This window comes from Procambarus clarkii, chromosome 18 (assembly GCF_040958095.1).
Source record: "Procambarus clarkii isolate CNS0578487 chromosome 18, FALCON_Pclarkii_2.0, whole genome shotgun sequence".
NCBI classification, from domain to species: Eukaryota; Metazoa; Arthropoda; class Malacostraca; order Decapoda; family Cambaridae; genus Procambarus; species Procambarus clarkii.
This window is the reverse complement of record NC_091167.1, coordinates 14,629,798-14,651,248: the sequence shown is the minus strand read 5'-3', so window position 1 is coordinate 14,651,248 and position 21,451 is coordinate 14,629,798. Positions and strand designations below refer to the sequence as shown.

General features: G+C 48.1%; 1 pseudogene; it reads right to left on the bottom strand.

Annotated features, from left to right (window-relative positions):
• Positions 1-1,556: 1,556 nt before the first annotated feature.
• LOC123754484 (DNA-directed RNA polymerase II subunit RPB1-like) overlaps positions 1,557-21,451 on the bottom strand; it is a 96,363-nt pseudogene continuing 76,468 nt past the window's right edge.

Sequence of the window (21,451 nt, the reverse complement as noted above, 5' to 3'; positions counted from 1 at the left end):
GAAGAGAGGAAAGAAGACCATTGAGGGCAACCAGAAAAAGAGTAGTGCTCAGAACACTACCCTGGGGCACACCTTCGTACTGCTGAAAAGAGGCAGAGAGCGGTACCAAGGCGCACCCGAAAGGAACGACGAGAAAGGAAGCTGCTGAGAAAGAGAGGGAGATGACCACGAAGGCCAAAAGATTGAAGCTGGGATAGAATATGATATCGCCAAGTGGTGTCGTAAGCCTTTTCCAGGTCAAAAAGGATGGCAACAACGGAGGTCCTCGCAGCAAAAGCAGTACGAATATAGACCTCCAAGTTCACCAGGACATCTGTCGTGCTGCGGCACTTGCGGAAACCAAATTGAGAAGGGGAGAGGAGGTGATGGTGTTCCAGGAACCACATCAGACGAACGTTAACCATACGTTCAAAGAGTTTGCAGACACAACTTGTGAGGGCAATAGGGCGAAAGTCCTTAGGGAAAGTACCCAGAGACCCCGGTTTGCGAACAGGGAGGACAACGGCATCGAGCCAGTCCTCAGGGACTGACGACGACTCCCAATTCCGATTATACAGACTCAGTAAATACTGAGACGTGGACGGAGGGAGATGGCGAAGCATCTCATAATGAATACCATCGGAGCCCGCCACCGTAGAACCGCAGAGGGGCCAGGGCAGAACGAAGTTCAGAGAGAGAAAAGGGATCATTATAGGAAAGTCCAAGACGAGTGCAGAAATCGAAAGGACGAGACTCAAGGACAGGTTTACGAAGAAGGAAAGATTGGGGAAGGTGAAGACTAGAGCTAACAGAAAAAAAGTGGGAACCCAGTTCGGTAGCAACCTGCAACGGGTCTGCCACAAGAGTACCACGGAGGTGAAGGACCGGTGAAACATCGGGAACGAACTTACCCACTGTCTTGCGGATACGCTTCCAGATCTGTGGCAGGGGAGTTTCGGACGAAATTGTGGAGACATAAGATGCCCAACAATCATGCTTAGCCACCGCACTCGTTTTCCGAAAGAAAAGAAAAGAATCGGCCGTCTGCCGACGGCGGTGCCTCTTCCAGGCTGCACGCTTACAGCGGACAGCCCGAACAAAGTCTGCATTCCACCAGGGAACGCACTTCCGTGGACCCCGAGAGGAAGAGCGAGGAATAGAGCGGAGGGCAGCGTCGAAGACAGTGTCATGAAAAAGGAGGAGAGCGCGAGGGAGGCAGAAGGGAGAGGTCAGAGAGAGCAGCACTGAGGGTAAAGAGATTCCAGTCCGCTTTAGCAAACTGCCACCTAGGGAAGGAGAGGGAAGGACGAAAAGAGAAAAAGGAAACAAGGATGGGGAAATGATCACTTCCATGGAGGTCATCAAGAACCTGCCACGTGAAATCTAAGTAAAGAGAAGAAGAGCAAAGAGAAAGATCAAGACAGGAAAGGGTGCAAGTCCGAGAGTCCAAATGAGTGAGCTCACCAGAATTCAGAAGAGACAGGGAAGAAGAGAGGATAAACGGCTCAAGAAGGTGACCTGACCTCGTCAGAACTCAGGTATATTCTCAGGTATATTCAGGTAAAACTTCACTGTGCCTTGTTTCAAATGTATTTTATTTAAATCCTATTATTGTTATGACTATTATTATTATTATAATAGTGACAGAACTTTATACTCAAGTACCGTTAGAGAGTCTCGAGTTACATGACCCATTATACTTCAACCTGTTGTTGGTGCTGCAGGATTACGAAGTTGGTGAGCATTTTGGCGACGTTGGTGAGCATTTTGGCGACGTTGGCGAGCATTTTGGGGATAGTAGGACTGTGGAGTGGACGGGTTGTATAAGTTGGCGACGTGATCGAGTATTTTGATGACGTTAGCGAAACATTTGGCGAACAATGGTGAACAGTTTGGTGAGTATTAACGCTTGGCTTTCTTCTTTTGTTTCTTGCGTTGGTCGTTGTCGTCGTCGTCGTCGTCAGCAAGGCTCGGGGAGTAGTCAGGCGAGGTGGGGCTATAGCCTGGTGTGCTGGGGCTGTAGGTTGGCGAAGTTGGCGAATATTTGGGGCTACTGGGGCTGTAAGTCGGCGAGGTTGGAGAATATTTGGGACTGGTGGGGCTGTATTGTGGGCTGGATGGGCTGTAGGTTGGCGAGGTGGGCGAGTATTTTGGCGACGTTGGCGAGAAGTTTGGCGAAGTTGGCGAGTATTTTGGGGAGGACGGAGAGTATGAAGGTGAGGTTGGGGAGTATGTTGGACTGGTCGGGGAGTACTTGGGGGAGGTCGGGGAGTAGGAGGGTGAACCGGGGGAGTATGTTGGACTGGTCGGGGAGTACTTGGGGGAGGTTGGGGAGTAGGAAGGCGAAGCTGGGGAGTATTGTGGGGAGCTTGGGGAGTATGAGGGACTGGTTGGGGAGTAACCCGGCGAGGATGGGGAATAGTTGGGCGCATAACTCGGGGAGGTTGGGGAGTAGGAGGGGGAAGTAGGGGAGTAAGAGGGGGAAGTAGGGGAGTAGGAGGGGGAAGTAGGGGAGTAAGAGGGGGAAGTAGGGGAGTAGGAGGGGGAGGTTGGGGAGTAAGAGGGAGAAGTGGGGGAGTAAGATGGGGAGGTGGGGGAGTAAGATGGGGAGGTGGGGGAGTAGGAGGGGGAAGTAGGAGAATAGGAGGGGGAGGTAGGGGAGTAGGAGGGGGAGGTGGGGGAGTAGGAGGGGGAGGTGGGGGAATATGAAGGGGAAGTAGGGGAGTAAGATGGGGAGGTGGGGGAGTAGGAGGGGGAGGTGGGGCTGTATGAAGGGGAGGTAGGGGAATATGAGGGTGAGGTTGGGGAGTACTGGGGAGAAGTGGGGGAGTAGCGAGGGCTGGTGGGACTGTATGTCGGGGAGGTTGGGGAGTAGCCCGGAGAGGCAGGAGTCAAGCTTGGGGAAGTAGGCTGGTAGGCAGGGGAGGAGGGGGAGTAGGAGGGGGACACAGCGCTCCCAGGGCTGGGGAAATAGGGGCTCAACCCCCCTGGAGACCCGGGGCTCCCAGGCTGGGGAGACCAGGCTGGGGAGTAGCCTGGGGAGAGACCTGTGGTCTCCGTGGCGGCGGCAGGGGAGAAGGCAGGTCCCCCGGGGGTCATGCCGCTGCCCACCCCAGGCGTCCACCCGCCATACGGGGACATGGAGGGGGTGGTGGCGGACCCCCAGGGGGTGTGGGCGGGGGTCATGCCCGAGGAGGGTGACGCCTCGCTGAATATACTCCCAGGGTGCATCATGGCTGCCCCGGGCATGGGCACCTCCATGCCCAGCTTGCACTTCTCGTCGTCGAGCACCAGGTCGAAGGATCCGGTGCCGATCTTGGGCAGCTGGCCGAGGATGATGTTTTCAGACACGCCCCGGATGGGGTCGACTTCGGCGTGCGACGCGGCCTCCATCAACACGTCGACGGACTCCTCGAAGGAGCACTTCATGAGGGCGCCCGTGTCCTGCCGGTTGATGCCGTGGCGAGTGATGGCCATGAGGTGGCCCTTGCTGGTCATGACGTCACACAGCAGCGCCAGGTGGCGGTAGTTGACGTACAGGCCGTAGAACATAAGCACAGCGTTCATCTCTTTCTCAATACACTTCCTGACGGCTTCGATGCCCAGTACCTCGAACACCTCGAGGATGTCGTTGGAGGAGGTCCTGACGGGGTCGACGTCGCGCTCGGAGAGGACCTTCATGAGGGCGGTGCCGTCAGTCTCCAGCAGCCACTCGGCGATGGCCTTAAACTCTCCCTGTTCGTTGATGATGATCCGCTTCTTCTCGTCAGTCTGCGGCAGGTGCATGTACACCTTGGAGATGGACTCGATCCCCTGGAGCGTCAGGTCGTTGAGCATGTTGGCCTCGATGCACCTCAGGAAGGTGTCGTCCTCCATCTTGTCCGCCTGAGGAGTACATCATCATGTCACTACAATTTTGCAAGCTGTGAAATGTACGAAATGTTGTGCCCAGACACACCCGTCTCCTCAGACGATAATTTGTATTATATTGCTCAACTGTCACAACTCTCTACCTCTTAACCTCACAGAGACATCCAAGATCAGCAGAAAGAACAACAATTCCCAGCAAACACACAACCTAACCCACAACGTCGTCAATGTTGCTAGTAACGTACATAACGTTGTAACAACCATAATATAACGTTACTGTGTAGGCTGCGAAGTCGCTGTCATTAGAGGAAGTCGCAGTCAATTTTCCATTTAGTTAAATGGAAAGTGTTCAACTCATCCAGGAAAGTGTTCAACTCATCCAGGAAAGTGTTCAACTCATCCAGGAAAGTGTTCAACTCATCCAGGAAACAGGACCTGTGGTGCATGAGGCGGTGACCTGGAGAGCACTGACCTACACAGCGGTCCTTCACCACGCACGGGTTCAGTCCCTTGCTGGGGTCCAGGAAGTTAGGCAGCTCTTCTCTGCTGCAGCCTCTGTGTGTGTGTGTGTGTGTGTGTGTGTGTGTGTGTGTGTGTGTGTGTGTGTGTGTGTGTGTGTGTGTGTGTGTGTGTGTGTGTGTGTGTGTGTGTGTGTGTGACTGTGTGTGTGTGTGTGTACTCACCTAATTGTGCTTGTGTGTGTGTGTGTGTGTCTGTGTACTCACCTATTTGTGCTTGCGGGGGTTGAGCTTTGGCTCTTTGGTCCCGCCTCTCAACTGTCAATCAACTGGTGTACAGATTCCTGAGCCTACTGGGCTCTATCATATCTACATTTAAAACTGTGTATGGAGTCAGCCTCCACCACATCACTTCCTAATGCATTCCATTTACTAACTACTCTGACACTGAAAAAGTTCTTTCTAACGTCTCTGTGGCTCATTTGGGTACTCAGCTTCCACCTGTGTCCCCTTGTTCGTGTCCCACCAGTGTTGAATAGTTTATGCTTGTTTACCCGGTCGATTCCTCTGAGGATTTTGTAGGTTGTGATCATGTCTCCCAGTTACTCTTCTGTCTTCCAGTGTCGTAAGGTGCATTTCCCGCAGCCTTTCCTCATAACTCATGCCTCTTAGTTCTGGGACTAGTCTAGTGGCATACCTTTGGACTTTTTCCAGCTTCGTCTTGTGCTTGACAAGATGCGGGCTCCATGCTGGGGCCGCATACTCCAGGATTGGTTTTACATATGTGGTGTACAAGATTCTGAATGATTCCTTACACAGGTTCCTGAACGCTGTTCTGATGTTAGCCAGCCTCGCATATGCCGCAGACGTTATTCTTTTTATGTGGGCTTCAGGGGACAGGTTTGGTGTGATATCAACTCCTAGATCTTTCTCTCTGTCCGTTTCATTAAGTACTTCATCTCCTATTCTGTATCCTGTGTCTGGCCTCCTGTTTCCACTGCCTAGTTTCATTACTTTGCATTTACTCGGGTTGAACTTCAACAGCCATTTGTTGGACCATTCACTCAGTCTGTCTAGGTCATCTTGTAGCCTCCTACTATCGTCCTCTGTTTCAATCCTTCTCATAATTTTTGCATCATCGGCAAACATTGAGAGGAACGAATCTATACCCTCTGGGAGATCATTTACATATATCAGAAACAGTATAGGTCCAAGGACTGACCCCTGCGGGACTCCACTCGTAACGACTCGCCAATCTGAGACCTCACCCCTCACACTGACTCGTTGTCTCCTGTTGCTTAGGTACTCCTGTATCTAACGGAGTACCTTTCCTTTCACTCCAGCCTGCATCTCCAGCTTTTTCACTAGCCTCTTGTGTGGCACTGTATCAAAGACTTTCTGACAATCCAAAAATATGCAGTCTGCCCACCCTTCTCTTTCTTGCCTTATTTTTGTTGCCTGGTCGTAGAATTCAAGTAACCCTGTGAGGCAGGACCTGCCATCCCTGAATCCATGTTGGTGCTGTGTTACAAAGTTCTTTCGCTCCAGGTGCTCCACTAGTTTTCTTCGCACAATCTTCTCCATCAGCTTGCATGGTATGCAGGTTAGGGACACTGGCCTGTAATTCAATGCCTCCTGTCTATCCCTTTCTTGTATATCGTGACTACGTTAGCTGCTTTCCAAATTTCTGGCAGTTCCCCAGTTGCCAGAGATTTGTTATACACTATGGAGAGTGGTAGGCACAGTTCTTCTGCTCCTTCCTTTAGTATCCAAGGGGAGATTTCATCTGGGCCTATAGCCTTTGTCACATCCAACTCTAGTAAACACTTTCTTACTTCCCCGCTGGTAATCTCAAACTCTTCCAGTGGTTCCTGGTTAGCTATTCCCTCTCTTATCTCTGGGATTTCTCCTTGCTCTAAGGTGAAGACCTCTTGGAATTTCTTATTCAGTTCCTCACACACTTCTTTGTCGTTTGTAGTGAAACCTTCTGCTCCTATCCTTAATTTCATAACCTGTTCCTTTATTGTTGTTTTTCTCCTGATGTGGCTATGCAGCAATTTAGGCTGAGTCTTTGCCTTTCTTGCGATGTCGTTTTCGTATTGTCTTTCTGCCTCTCTTCTCATCCTGACATATTCATTCCTGGCATTCTGGTATCTTTCTCTGCTCTCCAGTGTCCGGTTATTTCTATAGTTTCTCCATGATCTTTTACTTTGCTGCTTAGCTAGCCTACATCTCTGATTAAACCATGGGTTTCTCATCTTCATTTCACTGTTTTCCTTTTGGGCTGGGACAAACTTGTTTGCTGCTTCCTTGCACTTTTCCGTGATGTAGTCCATCATGTCTTGGGCCGTCTTTTCCCTGAGCTCTGTTTCCCATGTTATATCTGTTAGGAATTTTCTTATCTCCTCATAGTTTCCCTTTCGGTATGCTAACCTTTTGGTTTCCGTATCCCTCCTCGAGTTCAATAACCCTTCTTCTATCAGGTACCCAAACACCAGTACACTGTGGTCGCTCATTCTTACTGGGGCCTCAAAACCGATTTCTCTTATGTCAGAGTCGTTCAGGGTGAAGACCAGGTCGAGTCTCGCTGGTTCGTCATTTCCTCTCATCCTTGTGGGTTCACTGACATGCTGGGTTAAGAAGTTTCTAGTCACCACCTCCAGTAGTTTGGCTCTCCACGTATCCTCGCCTCCATGCGGTTCCTTGTTCTCCCAGTCAATCCTTCCGTGATTGAAGTCCCTCATGATGAGCAAGTGGGATCTGTTTCTACAGGCAGCAGAGGCTGCCCTCTCAATTATAGTGTTAACTGCCTTGTTGTTGTTGTCATACTCTTGACTGGGTCTTCTGTCATTTGGTGGAGGGTTGTATATTACTGCTACTACTATCCTTGGTCCTCCCATTGTGTGTGTGTGTGTGTGTGTGTGTGTGTGTGTGTGTGTGTGTGTGTGTGTGTGTGTGTGTGTGTGTGTGTGTGTGTGTGTGTGTGTGTGTGTGTGTGTGTGTGTGTGTGTACTCACCTAATTGTGCTTGCGGGGGTTGAGCTCTGGCTCTTTGGTCCCGCCTCTCAACCGTCAATCAACTGGTGTACAGATTCCTGAGCCTATTGGGCTCTATCATATCTACATTTGAAACTGTGTATGGAGTCAGCCTCCACCACATCACTTCCTAATGCATTCCATTTACTAACTACTCTGACACTGAAAAAGTTCTTTCTAACGTCTCTGTGGCTCATTTGGGTACTCAGCTTCCACCTGTGTCCCCTTGTTCGCGTCCCACCAGTGTTGAATAGTTCATCCTTGTTTACCCGGTCGATTCCCCTGAGGATTTTGTAGGTTGTGATCATGTCCCCAGTTACTCTTCTGTCTTCCAGTATCGTAAGGTGCATTTCCCGCAGCCTTTCCTCATAACTCATGCCTCTTAGTTCTGGGACTAGTCTAGTAGCATACCTTTGGACTTTTTCCAGCTTCGTCTTGTGCTTGACAAGGTACGGGCTCCATGCTGGGGCCGCATACTCCAGGATTGGTCTTACATATGTGGTGTACAAGATTCTGAATGATTCCTTACACAGGTTCCTGAACGCCGTTCTGATGTTAGCCAGCCTCGCATATGCCGCAGACGTTATTCTCTTTATGTGGGCTTCAGGAGACAGGTTTGGTGTGATATCAACTCCTAGATCTTTCTCTCTGTCTGTTTCATTAAGTACTTCATCTCCTATTCTGTATTCTGTGCCTGGCCTCCTGTTTCCACTGCCTAGTTTCATTACTTTGCATTTACTCGGGTTGAACTTCAACAGCCATTTGTTGGACCATTCACTCAGTCTATCCAGGTCATCTTGTAGCCTCCTACTATCATCCTCTGTTTCAATCCTCCTCATAATTTTTGCATCGTCGGCAAACATTGAGAGGAACGAATCTATACCCTCTGGGAGATCATTTACATATACCAGAAACAGTATAGGTCCAAGGACTGACCCCTGCGGGACTCCACTTGTGACGTCTGGCCAATCTGAGACCTCACCCCTCACACAGACTCGTTGTCTCCTGTTGCTTAGGTACTCCTCTATCCACCGGAGTACCTTCCCTCTCACTCCAGCCTGCATCTCCAACTTTCGCACTAGTCTCTTGTGTGGCACTGTATCAAAGGCGTTCTGACAATTCAAAAATATGCAGTCTGCCCACCCTTCTCTTTCTTGCCTTATTTTTGTTGCCTGGTCGTAGAATTCAAGTAACCCTGTGAGGCAGGACCTGCCATCCCTGAACCCATGTTGATGCTGTGTTACAAAGTTCCTTCGCTCCAGATGCTCCACTAGTTTTTTTCGCACAATCTTCTCCATCAGCTTGCATGGTATGCAGGTTAGGGACACTGGCCTGTAGTTCAGTGCCTCCTGTCTATCCCCTTTCTTGTATATCGGGACTACGTTAGCTGCTTTCCAAATATCTGGCAGTTCCCCTGTTGCCAGTGATTTGTTATACACTATGGAGAGTGGTAGGCACAGTTCTTCTGCTCCTTCCTTTAGAACCCAAGGGGAGATTCCATCTGGGCCTACAGCCTTCGTCACGTCCAACTCAAGTAAACACTTCCTTACTTCCCCACTGGTAATCTCAAACTCTTCCAGTGGTTCCTGGTTAGCTATTCCCTCACTTACCTCTGGAATTTCTCCTTGCTCTAAGGTGAAGACCTCCTGGAATTTCTTATTCAATTCCTCACACACTTCCTTGTCATTTGTAGTGAATCCTTCCGCCCCTATCCTTAATCTCATAACCTGTTCCTTTACTGTTGTTTTTCTCCTAATGTGGATATGCAACAATTTAGGCTGAGTCTTTGCCTTGCTTGCGATGTCATTTTCGTATTGTCTTTCTGCCTCTCTTCTCATCCTGACATATTCATTCCTGGCATTCTGGTATCTTTCTCTGCTCTCCAGTGTCCTGTTATTACTATAGTTTCTCATGCCCTTTTACTTTGCTGCTTAGCTAGCCTACATCTGTGATTAAACCATGGGTTTCTCATCTTCATTTCTCTGTTTTCCTTTTGGACTGGGACAAACTTGTTTGCTGCGTCCTTGCACTTCTGCGTGATGTAATCCATCATATCTTGGGCCGTCTTTCCCCTGAGCTCTGTTTCCCATGCTATATCTGTTAGGAATTTTCTTATCCCCTCATAGTTTCCCTTTCGGTATGCTAACCTTTTGGTTTCGGTATCCCTCCTCGAGTTCAATAACCCTTCTTCAATCAGGTACTCAAACACCAGTACACTGTGGTCGCTCATTCCTACTGGGTCCTCAAAACCGATTTCTCTTATGTCGGAGTCGTTCAGAGTGAAGACTAGGTCGAGTCTCGCTGGTTCGTCATTGCCTCTCATCCTTGTGGGTTCTCCGACATGCTGGGTTAAAAAGTTGCTTGTCACCACCTCCAATAGTTTGGCTCTCCGCGTATCCTCGCCTTCATGCGGTTCCTTGTTCTCCCAGTCAATCTTTCCGTGATTGAAGTCGCCCATGATGAGCAGGTGGGATCTATTTCTGTGTGTGTGTGTGTGTACTCACCTATATGTACTCACCTATATGTGCTTGCAGGATCGAGCATTGACTCTTGGATCCCGCCTTTCTAGCTATCGGTTGTTTACAGCAATGACTCCTGTCCCATTTCCCTATCATACCTAGTTTTAAAAGTATGAATAGTATTTGCTTCCACAACCTGTTCCCCAAGTGCATTCCATTTTTCTACTACTCTCACGCTAAAAGAAAACTTCCTAACATCTCTGTGACTCATCTGAGTTTCCAGTTTCCACCCATGTCCCCTCGTTCTGTTATTATTACGTGTGAACATTTCATCTATTTCCACTTTGTCAATTCCCCTGAGTATTTTATATGTCCCTATCATATCTCCTCTCTCCCTTCTTTTCTCTAGTGTCGTAAGGTTCAGTTCCTTCAGCCGCTCTTCATATCCCATCCCTCGTAGCTCTGGGACAAGCCTCGTCGCAAACCTCTGAACCTTCTCCAGTTTCTTTATGTGTTTCTTCAGGTGGGGGCTCCATGATGGCGCGGCATACTCTAAGACGGGTCTCACGTAGGCAGTGTAAAGCGCCCTAAAAGCTTCCTCATTTAGGTTTCTGAATGAAGTTCTAATTTTCGCCAGTGTAGAGTACGCTGCTGTCGTTATCCTATTTATATGTGCCTCAGGAGTTAGATTAGGTGTCACATCCACTCCCAGGTCTCTTTCTCGAATCGTTACAGGTAGGCTGTTCCCCTTCATTGTGTACTGTCCCTTTGGTCTCCTGTCACCTGATCCCATTTCCATAACTTTACATTTACTGGTGTTAAACTCCAGTAGCCATTTCCCTGACCATCTCTGCAGCCTGTTTAAGTCCTCTTGGAGGATCCTACAATCCTCGTCTGTCACAACTCTTCTCATTAATTTTGCGTCATCTGCAAACATTGACATGTATGATTCCACTCCTGTAAACATATCATTTACGTAAATTAGAAAGAGGATTGGTCCCAGCACCGATCCTTGAGGTACTCCACTTGTTACTGTTCGCCAGTCCGACTTTTCGCCCCTTACCATTACCCTCTGGCTCCTTCCTGTTAGGTAGTTCTTCACCCATACTAGGGCCTTTCCGCTTACTCCTGCCTGCCTCTCAAGTTTGTATAGCAGTCTCATGTGCGGTACCGTATCAAAGGCCTTTTGGCAGTCAAGAAATATGCAGTCTGCCCAGCCTTCTCTGTCCTGCCTTATCCTTGTTACTTTATCATAGAATTCTAAAAGGTTTGTTAGGCATGATTTCCCTGTCCAGAACCCATGTTGGTGCTTGTTTACAAACCCAATGCTCTCCAGGTGCTCAACAAGTCTTAGCCTAATTATTCTTTCAAGTATTTTGCAGGGGATGCTTGTCAGTGATACGGGTCTGTAGTTAAGTGCCTCCTCCCTATCACCCTTTTTGAAAATCGGTACGACATTTGCCTCCTTCCAGCAACTGGGCAATTCTCCCGACATAAGTGACTCATTAAAGATCGTTGCCAGAGGCACGCTGAGAGCCTGCGCTGCCTCTTTGAGTATCCACGGTGATACTTTGTCTGGTCCAACAGCTTTATTTGCATCCAGTGTTGTCAACTGTTTCATTACATCCTCTGCTGTCACCTCTATATCCGATAGTCTTTCATCTTGGGTAATCTCTTCTAACAATGGGAGCTGCTCAGGCTCGGTTGTGAACACTCCATGGAATTTTGCATTCAGTACCTCGCAGATTTCCTTGTCGCTTTCTGTATATGCCCCTTCTGTTTTCCTCAGTCTTGTCACTTGGTCATTTACCGACATCTTCCTTCTTATATGGCTATGTAGTAATTTTGGTTGCTTTTTCGCTTTGACTGCAATATCGTTCTCATAATTTCTTTCCGACACTCGTCTTATGTTAATGTAATCATTCCTAGCTCTGTTACATCTAATCCTGTTGTCCTCTGTCCTTTGTCTTCTGTACTTCCTCCACTCCCTCCTGCTTCTCACCTTTGCTTCCTGACACTGTCTATTAAACCATGGGTTATTATATTCCCTCCTGCTTTTTTCCTTTATTGTTGGAATAAATCTATCTTCAGCCTCCTTGCATTTCAATATGACTTGGTTCATCATACCTTGCACTGTTTTTCCTCTAAGTTCTTCCTCCCACTGCACTTCTCCCAGGTAGTCCCTTATCCTTCTGTAGTCCCCTTTTCTGTAATCAAGTCTCCTTTCCCGGACCTCTTGTCCTTTGGTCACAATTTTAAGCTCCATCATGTAGTCAAAGACTAGGACACAATGGTCACTAGCTCCTAGTGGTATTTCATGTTCCAACTGCTCGATGTCTTCTACATTCTGAGTGATAATGAGATCTAATAGGCTGGGCGTATCCCCTCCTCTTTCCCTAGTATCTTCTTTCACATGCTGTGTTAGGAAATTCCTGTCAATAACGTCTACCAGCTTCGCTCCCCAGGTCTCCTCCCCGCCATGGGGATTCCTCGTTTCCCAATTTATCTCTCCGTGATTTAGGTCCCCCATGACCAGCAGCTTCGCTCTCATTCTATGCGCTAAAGTTGCTGCCCTCTGCAGTTCATCCATACATGTCTTGTTGCTGTCCTCGTACTCCTGCCTGGGCCTTCTACTGTTTGGTGGGGGATTGTAGAGTATCAAGATTACAATCTTCTTCCCATCCACTGTCAGAGTTCCATGTATGAAGCTTGTGCTTTCATTGGTACCCGGATTTTCCAGCTCATCAAACTTCCATTTCCGCTTTATTAGTAGTGCCACTCCTCCTCCCTGTCTCTGTGTCCTTTCTTTTCTTATCACCTGGTACCCCTCTGGAAAGATTGCATGTGTGTGTGTGTGTGTGTGTGTGTGTGTGTGTGTGTGTGTGTGTGTGTGTGTGTGTGTGTGTGTGTGTGTGTGTGCGTGTGTGTGTGTGTGTGTGTGTGTGTGTGTGTGTGTGTGTGTGTGTGTGTGTGTGTGTGTGTGCGTGTGTGTGTGTACTCACCTAGTTGTACTCACCTAGTTGTGTGTGTGTGTGTGTGTGCGCGCGCGCGTGCCCAGGTAGACTTAAATCCTTCCTTCATTGTAGGTTAACCTTGACACTAACTCCACTATCAGGGTGTCACTCCTCATGTCTCTCTCCACAGGAGCAACACCACGGCCCTAATCATAGGACACCACTCAAACACCATCAGTATCAAGTCACTGGAAGGGGACATTTTACTGATGTCATCCTCCAACAGAAAAAAAAGCAATTCTGACAGAAAAATGAGGACGATAATAAGAGGCAATAAATTAGACTGGAGAAAGGTCATGAGTGGAGGTCAAGTTTCTGCTCTAGTAATGTTCATCGTCTACATAAACGATCTACCAGAAGGAATACAGAATTATATGAACATGTTCGCCGAAGCCGCTAAGATACTAGAGAAGATAAGAAACTTAGACAATTGTCATTCTCTTCAATGGACTTGACTGTGAACAAATGCCACGTTATGGAATGTGGAATAGGAGGCAACAGGCCACACACACAACCTACAAATTATGTAAACAAAATCTTTAAAGAATTTTGATAAAGACAGAGATTTGAGGGTGGTTCTAGATAGACAATTGTCACTTAACGACCACATAAAGAACATTGTAAGAGGAGCACCTGCTACACCTTCCCCGGACACATGCCTTCACCTCTAGGACACAGACATGCTCTCACAGTTGGACACGTGCTTGTACCCCAAGAAGGATACAGACATGCTCACACAGTTGGACACGGGCTTGTACCCCATGAAGGAAACAGACATGCTCTCACAGTTGGACACGTGCTTGTACCCCAAGAAGGATACAGACATGCTCACACAGTTGGACACGTGCTTGTACCCCAAGAAGGACACATACATGCTCACACAGTTGGACACGTGCTTGTACCCCAAGAAGGACACATACATGCTCCCACAGTTGGACACGTGCTTGTACCCCAAGAAGGATACAGACATGCTCCCACAGTTGGACACGTGCTTGTACCCCAAGAAGGATACAGACATGCTCACACAGTTGGACACGGGCTTGTACCCCATGAAGGAAACAGACATGCTCTCACAGTTGGACACGTGCTTGTACCCCAAGAAGGATACAGACATGCTCACACAGTTGGACACGTGCTTGTACCCCAAGAAGGACACATACATGCTCCCACAGTTGGACACGTGCTTGTACCCCAAGAAGGATACAGACATGCTCCCACAGTTGGACACGTGCTTGTACCCCAAGAAGGATACATACATGCTCCCACAGTTGGACACGTGCTTGTACCCCAAGAAGGATACAGACATGCTCCCACAGTTGGACACGGGCTTGCACCTCAGGGGGACACACACCTGCTCTTCAGGTTCGTCGTTGAACTTGTCGTCGCCGACTATAATCCGTATCCTCAGCACCAACTTCTCGGCGTTGTCGTCGTTGAAGATGCAGTTGAGGTCGTCGCCGAAGCCCGAGTTGATCTTCTGTGAGATCTGCTCCATTGTCAACTTTTTGTCTGGTGGAGAAATTGTGGATTGCTTAGTCAAGCCTATTATTCCCTTGTTCAAACTACTCTGTGTATTAATATTATGCTCAAGACACTCGAGCCACTATGTGAGACCTAGGCATGGAGAGGACAGCGGAGGCATGGACAGGTTAATAGGTGAAAATTTACAATTACATTTCAAATTGTTCAGCTTTTCATTTGGGTTAATTCATTAACACGAACCGTGAACGCTTATGGATCCAACAGTGCATTTGTACACGTGTGTGACCAAATAGTTGGTGCAAGTACCATCATTTTAGAGAGTGGGGGGGGGGGTGATGTGTTAATGTAGCCCGGGTGGGTCGCCAGTGTTGGTAAACACAGCGTCTGGCTCCTCCCTGCCGCCGCCGCCAACCAAACAACTCAAAACTCAGGCGGTGGAATTCAAATCAAATCAAATGTTTATTTATGTAAGGTACATACATACAAGAGATTTTACAAAGAGTGATGGATTTATAGATAGGGCTAGTACATACAATGCCTAAAGCCACTATTACGCAAAGCGTTTCGGGCAATTCGCTCAATCTATGCTTCCCTGTACAAGTTTCAAAGCCCTGCGAGATAACCCATGGCTAAAGAAACTACACAACCTGGTGCTCCAGCAATCTGAAGCAACTGAGGCCCTCCAAGCTACTAGGGTTTATAATAGGGTTGTTGATTTGTGGAACCAATTACCGCGTAATATAATAGAAGTGGGGTCCCTCGATTATTTCAAGCGTAGGTTGGATATATATATGAATGAGATTGGGTGGATATAAATACGAGTTGCCTCGTATGAGCCTATAGGCCTTCTGCAGTTACCTTCATTCATTCTTATGGTCTTATGTTCTTATGTAAGCTACAGTCTCTTGACAACAATAAACCATAGACTGTCGCCTTGAGTCTTCGTCGAACAACGATCAAGCAGTTCACAGCTTACAAGCTGCATCAAGTGACACAATTGAACCGATAAACAAGATTAAGACCGAGGAACCCAAACCAGGACAAAGTGATATCCTTCAAAAGATGGAAAAACAAATAAATCTCTTCCAGGTATACCAGGCGGCTTCCAAAGATGACTTAGAGCAACAACCAGTGAATCTGTACGATGGTACAACATGGTTGCAGCTGGCAATCCCAATCATTATGGTCGAAGAGGAGGACGACGAGGGAGAGAATCAGTAATAGCGAGAATCCGTCTTGGATATAAATATCCATGGAGATACGAAATGGAAACAGTTGATCAGCGAAGTTGCAGAATCTGTGATGAGAGTGACGGACACCGCCTTGACCACTATCTACGTGAATGTGAACACCTGAGAGACATTAGGAATATGTGTAGAATAATAAACCCCACATTGTTTGAGTTAGGAAAACACTATTTGTCAAATATTGATACTGTTCTTAAAAGATTTCCCCATTTTGCACCCGCAAGATAACGTAAGCTTTTAAGGGTTGATAGATGTTAATCTTCTTGTTTGAGGAGCCGTTCACTTGAGACAGTTAAGCAAGTCCCAGCTGTGTCTGGGTACAAGTGACAGGATGAACAACCCAGCGGGTTTTCTTCCTATTGGGGAGTGTTGTACATTCTGCTATGGCGGTGTGTCCACTCACAAGATGAGTGGCGCTGCCCAATAAACTCGCCCCTCGGGGCAAAATTTAAATTTAAACTACACGACTCTCTAATCAGGAACTACAAGGTGAGACCTGCTGTAATGTAGCTCGTGACCTAATTAATTCAAAGATCAAAGTCAACGTTGATATCAAATCAGCTGTCAGAATGGATGAAAACAGTCCCCGTAGTACTAGGCAAATCCTCATTAAACTCGCAAATCCGCTGTGAAGCATGACCTCATCCAATCAGACTTAGAAATTCCAACCGAATTCAATAGCTATTTTTCATCAATTGGTGCTAACCTTACCAGAAAAGTCTCAGACACCCATACATATTTTAAATTTAAATTTTAAATTTCACTTAAATTTAATTTAAGTGCAAAATAGGGGCAATGCCTTAAGAACAGTATCAATATTTGACATAATATTTTCCTAACTCAAACAATGTGGGGTTTATTATTCTACACATATTTCTAATGACTCTTAGATGTTTACATTCTCTCAGGTAGTGGTCAAGGCGGTGTCCATCACTCTCATCACAGATTCTGCAACTCCTCTGCTCCACTGTTGTTTCCATTCCGAATCTTCATTGATATTTGTATCCAAGACGGATTCTTGCTATTACTGATTCTCTCCCACAGCCACCACCTCTTCATCCATAATGATTGGATTGCCAGCTGCAACCATGTTGTACCAGCGTACAGATTCACTGATTTGTGCTTCTATCCTCCTTTCCTCTGTTACCTTGTCACGGTGATGTTGCCTGGCAATACCTCTAATTTGTAGAAAAGTCTTGGGTATGAAGTATTCACTATGGCCTCCTTCAGCACATTCAGCAGCCAGCACATCTGCTCATTCATTTCCACATATTACAACATGGGAGGGGATCCACAGAAATTTGACGACTCTTCCCTGATTGGTAAGTACTCTCACAACTTTCTTGACTTCAGCGACTATTGCAAGATTTTCTGCCCGATTTTTACGAAGGCTTTGTAGTGCTGCTTGTGAACCAGTGTAGACCACTGCATCATTAGTGTTTCGTCCAAGGAATCTTAATGCATAACAATGGTAGTTAGCTCTGCTTGCGTTGAAGGTTACTGGGGGACACGCTGCTTGCATCAACACACTGGGGGGGGGGGGGGCACGTTCTGAGGGGTGTCCAACGCTGGTGTCAACACTGTATCTTCCTTGACTCTCATCGCTCCACGGGATGTACCTTTTCCCGGTATCCATATGTCAGTGCCCAGTGCACTGATTCATTGCCATGGAAGAAGATATCACGATGGCCGACTTCTCTAGTTGGGTCGGTTTCGATACAGGGCGCCATCACAGTCTGTTCACTATTTTTCAGTCTTTACAAAGCAGACATATTAAATTGTACTGCACATGCTCGCCTCACTGGTTACTATAGAAATGTTTAACGTCGACAAATGGGTGCTCACAGCCTTCTCGCTGGCACAGTTAAATAAAACATTCCCTTTCCAGGGGTCACAATTGACATTCTACATGTCTCTCCACAGGTGAAAATCCAAAGGAGCACTTGCTTACCGTGACCTCGGTCGTGTCTTCACTAGACTCTTCTAATGGCTACTCCTTGTGTGGAATAGCCACACACACCGAGACATTACTGCTTCTCATGCCCACTGGTTGGACTGTCACTTGGCTTCAACGGTCAGTCCACTCTCATTGACCTGCCAAGGTCCACATGAAGGTACTTGTAACTCCCTCCACTGAATCTGGCACGCTATCAAGTCTCTTCTACTCTCAGCAGGTCTCTTCGTCGATGACACTCGTACGAGCTTATCCAGAAAGGTTCCATTGGCGCCTCAATGTGGTCCGAGTGCTGTTGCCTCTCTTTTGGGCTCAACTTGCCACTTAAGATCCAAATCTGCCGATCCTTGCGAGAGCGCCCAAGGTCGCAACCTCCCCATCTGCAGTCTAGCCGAACACTGAACTGGACTCCGCTCCCCGGGGCGGGCTCGGTGCCTGCCGATGACGTCACAGAAAGCTCGTCGCTGATTCGCTGAGCACCTGAGCCCCCGCCAGTCATCTCTTATGTTATGTGAGCTCTAGACACATGTCCCTGCACTCCAAAAGTTCCCGGATGTATGACTGCCCGCCCGGGCGCCATTTTGTTTCACAATCTGCTACAGCTCACCCATTTACAGCCAAATATCACGCAAGATTGTGTATAAGACTTGTTCCTTCTTAACTTAAATTACAAACTGGGCCGTTTGCGAGTTGTTTTGGTGGGTAAAATGACTCTTGAGGCCAGAAAGGACTGTTATTAGATGGCGATCATAAGAGTACATATAGTGGATGAGTGTGGGAATGTATATATAGATGACGAGTGTGGGGTATGTACAGAAGTTACAGCCCCGCTCCTGTGTCTGGTAAGTCCACTACGGGCTCTCCATAGGCCGTACTACTTGCAACTTTTTGTTCCAAGTAGCTGAATCTAAAACAACAACAACAAGAACGGGTATGTACATATGAAGGATGAGTGTAGGTATGTACATATAGTAGGTAAACACGAGCATCTACTTTATCTCTCCCTCCCTCATCTACTCCGCCTACCTACCTGTCATCTTTTTCCTGTCCAGTTCAATCCTCAGGAGCCAAGGGGATATCCTGGTGACGTCGAAGTCTGGCATCTCGTAGTAGACGTTGACGAACTCCTGGTCCTCGGCCACCACCGTGTTCTGGGGGTCCGGATCGTAATATATGGCCGTGTTGGAGGTCACCTGTGGGTACCGTGTACCAGTCCTATTATAGGTTAGGTAATAATTGTAATTACGAAGCAATAAGATGCTTATCTTAAGATACTAATAAGGTTAGGTAAGGTCGGTGTTTTCTATGAATCTTTTTAAGGGTATCTATTATGTTAAGTATGTCACCTATGCACATATTTAATAAGTCAATATTGACTTATTCAATTTGCGAGAACGGGTTGACCAGTCATCTTGATGAGCAGCACCGGCGCACCATCCATCTACCTTATATAGATATACTCAGCAAGCTATGCAATACTAAAGGTGGCTTTTGTGGCGACAGAATGCAACATAGGGGACATATGAACTGTAAGCATAAGGTGAAGCTAGGATGAATGTTATATATAAATATATATATATATGTGTATATATACTTTCCTAAAGGTGGTGTCACGGGCCGCCTTACCTTCCTAAGGTTGGTGTCACGGGCCGCCTTACCTTCCTAAGGGGGGTGTCAGGGGCCGGCTTACCTTCCTGAGGGGGGTGTCACGGGCCGCCTTACCTTCCTGAGGGTGGTGTCACGGGCCGCCTTACCTTCCTAAGGGTGGTGTCACGGGCCACCTTACCTTCCTGAGGGTGGTGTCAGGGGCCGCCTTACCTTCCTGAGGGTGGTGTCACGGGCCGCCTTACCTTCCTAAGGGGGGTGTCACGGGCCGCCTTACCTTCCTGAGGGTGGTGTCAGGGGCCGCCTTACCTTCCTGAGGGTGGTGTCACGGGCCGCCTTACCTTCCTGAGGGTGGTGTCACGGGCCGCCTTACCTTCCTGAGGGTGGTGTCACGGGCCGCCTTACCTTCCTAAGGGTGGTGTCAGGGGCCGCCTTACCTTCCTGAGGGTGGTGTCACGGGCCGCCTTACCTTCCTGAGGGGGGTGTCACGGGCCGCCTTACCTTCCTAAGGGTGGTGTCACGGGCCGCCTTACCTTCCTGAGGGGGGTGTCACGGGCCGCCTTACCTTCCTAAGGGTGGTGTCAGGGGCCGCCTTACCTTCCTAAGGGTGGTGTGCTCCATGCGACAGAGAACATTCTTGGCCTTCTCGGCGTCCCTGGCGGCCGCCCCCACCAGGAAGACGGTGAGGGACGGCGCCTTGGGCCGCTTGCTGATGTTGATGATCTCCTTGAGTCTCGGGACGCCCAGCGTCACGTTCTTGGAGGAGACGCCGGCGAAGTGGAAGGTGTTGAGGGTCATCTGGGTGGCGGGTTCCCCCAGCGACTGAGCCGGCCAGCGCCCCCACCATCTCCCCCGGCACCGCCTGTAACCAGAAGGTCACGAAACCTCCGCCGACACGGGCATCGTGACATCATATAGACATCACACAGTATGGGACGTCATAGTGACGTCACACACCTGCGCACCGTATATATCAAACACAACATTTTATCTCTTATCTTCGTTAGGGTATGATAGGATAAGATAGGCTAGGTTTGGTTTGGTTAGGGTAGTTAGGTTAGCTCAGAATAGATTGGGTTAGGTTTGTTTATACAGCAGCGGTGACGTAGAAGGGTCAATACTTTTCTCAGGTCTTGAACCCTACTCCCTGCAGGATGCCAAGGACAGTGTGAGAGAAGATTATATATCTTCTTGAGGTTATCTTGAGGTTATCTTGAGATGATTTCGGGGCTTACCGTCCCCGCGGCCCGGTCCTCGACCAGGCCTCCTTTTTGTTACACATCCCCAGGAAGCAGCCCGTAGCAGCTGTCTAACTCCCAGGTACCTATTTACTGCTAAGTGAACAGGCGCATCAGGGTGAAAGAAACTCTGCCCATTTGTTTGAAACACGGTGAGGGATACAGGCAGGATACAGTTACGGATACACACGGCATCATTGTACACTATGAGGAGAAATTAGATATTCGAGAACAACCATCACACTCATTCATTTGTAAGAACCCAAAACTGATCTCTAAGAGTTATATTTTTCAAACGTTGTGACCTCGTAGGGGCCTCGTAGGGACCTCGTAAATGAAGGGGCCTCGTAGCCTGGTGGATAGCGCGCAGGACTCGTAATTCTGTGGCGCGGGTTCGATTCCCGCACGAGGCAGAAACAAATGGGCAAAGTTTCTTTCACCCTGAATGCCCCTGTTACCTAGCAGTAAATAGGTACCTGGGAGTTAGTCGGCTGTCACGGGCTGCTTCCTGGGGGTGGAGGCCTGGTCGAGGACCGGGCCGCGGGGACACTAAAAGCCCCGAAATCATCTCAAGATAACCTCAAGATAACCTCAAAATTGTTCCACTATAAATATAGACTAGATTACATTAATGATGGTTATGGAATGTTTGTGCCGAATGAAATTGTAAACAGAGTGGTAGACGGTTGGAACAAGTTAGGGGAGAAGGTGGTGGAGGCCAAGACCGTCAGTAGTTTCAAAGCGTTATATGACAAAGAGTGCTGGGAAGACGGGACACCACGAGCGTACCTCTCATCCTGTAACTACACTTAGGTAATTACACTTAGGTAATTACACTTAGGTAATTACACTTAGGTAATTGCACACAGATCAGGGGGATTAGGGACGCTGGTAGCTGAGTGGACAGCGCGCGGGAGTCGTAGTCCTGTGGCCCGGGTTCGATTTCCGGCGCCGGCGAGGAACAATGGGCATAGTTTCTTTCACCCTGATGCACTTGTTCACCTAGCAGTAAATAGGTACCTGGAAGTTAGACAGCTGCTACGGGCTGCTTCCTGTGTGTGTGTGTGTGTGTGTGTGTGTGTGTGTGTGTGTGTGTGTGTGTGTGTGTGT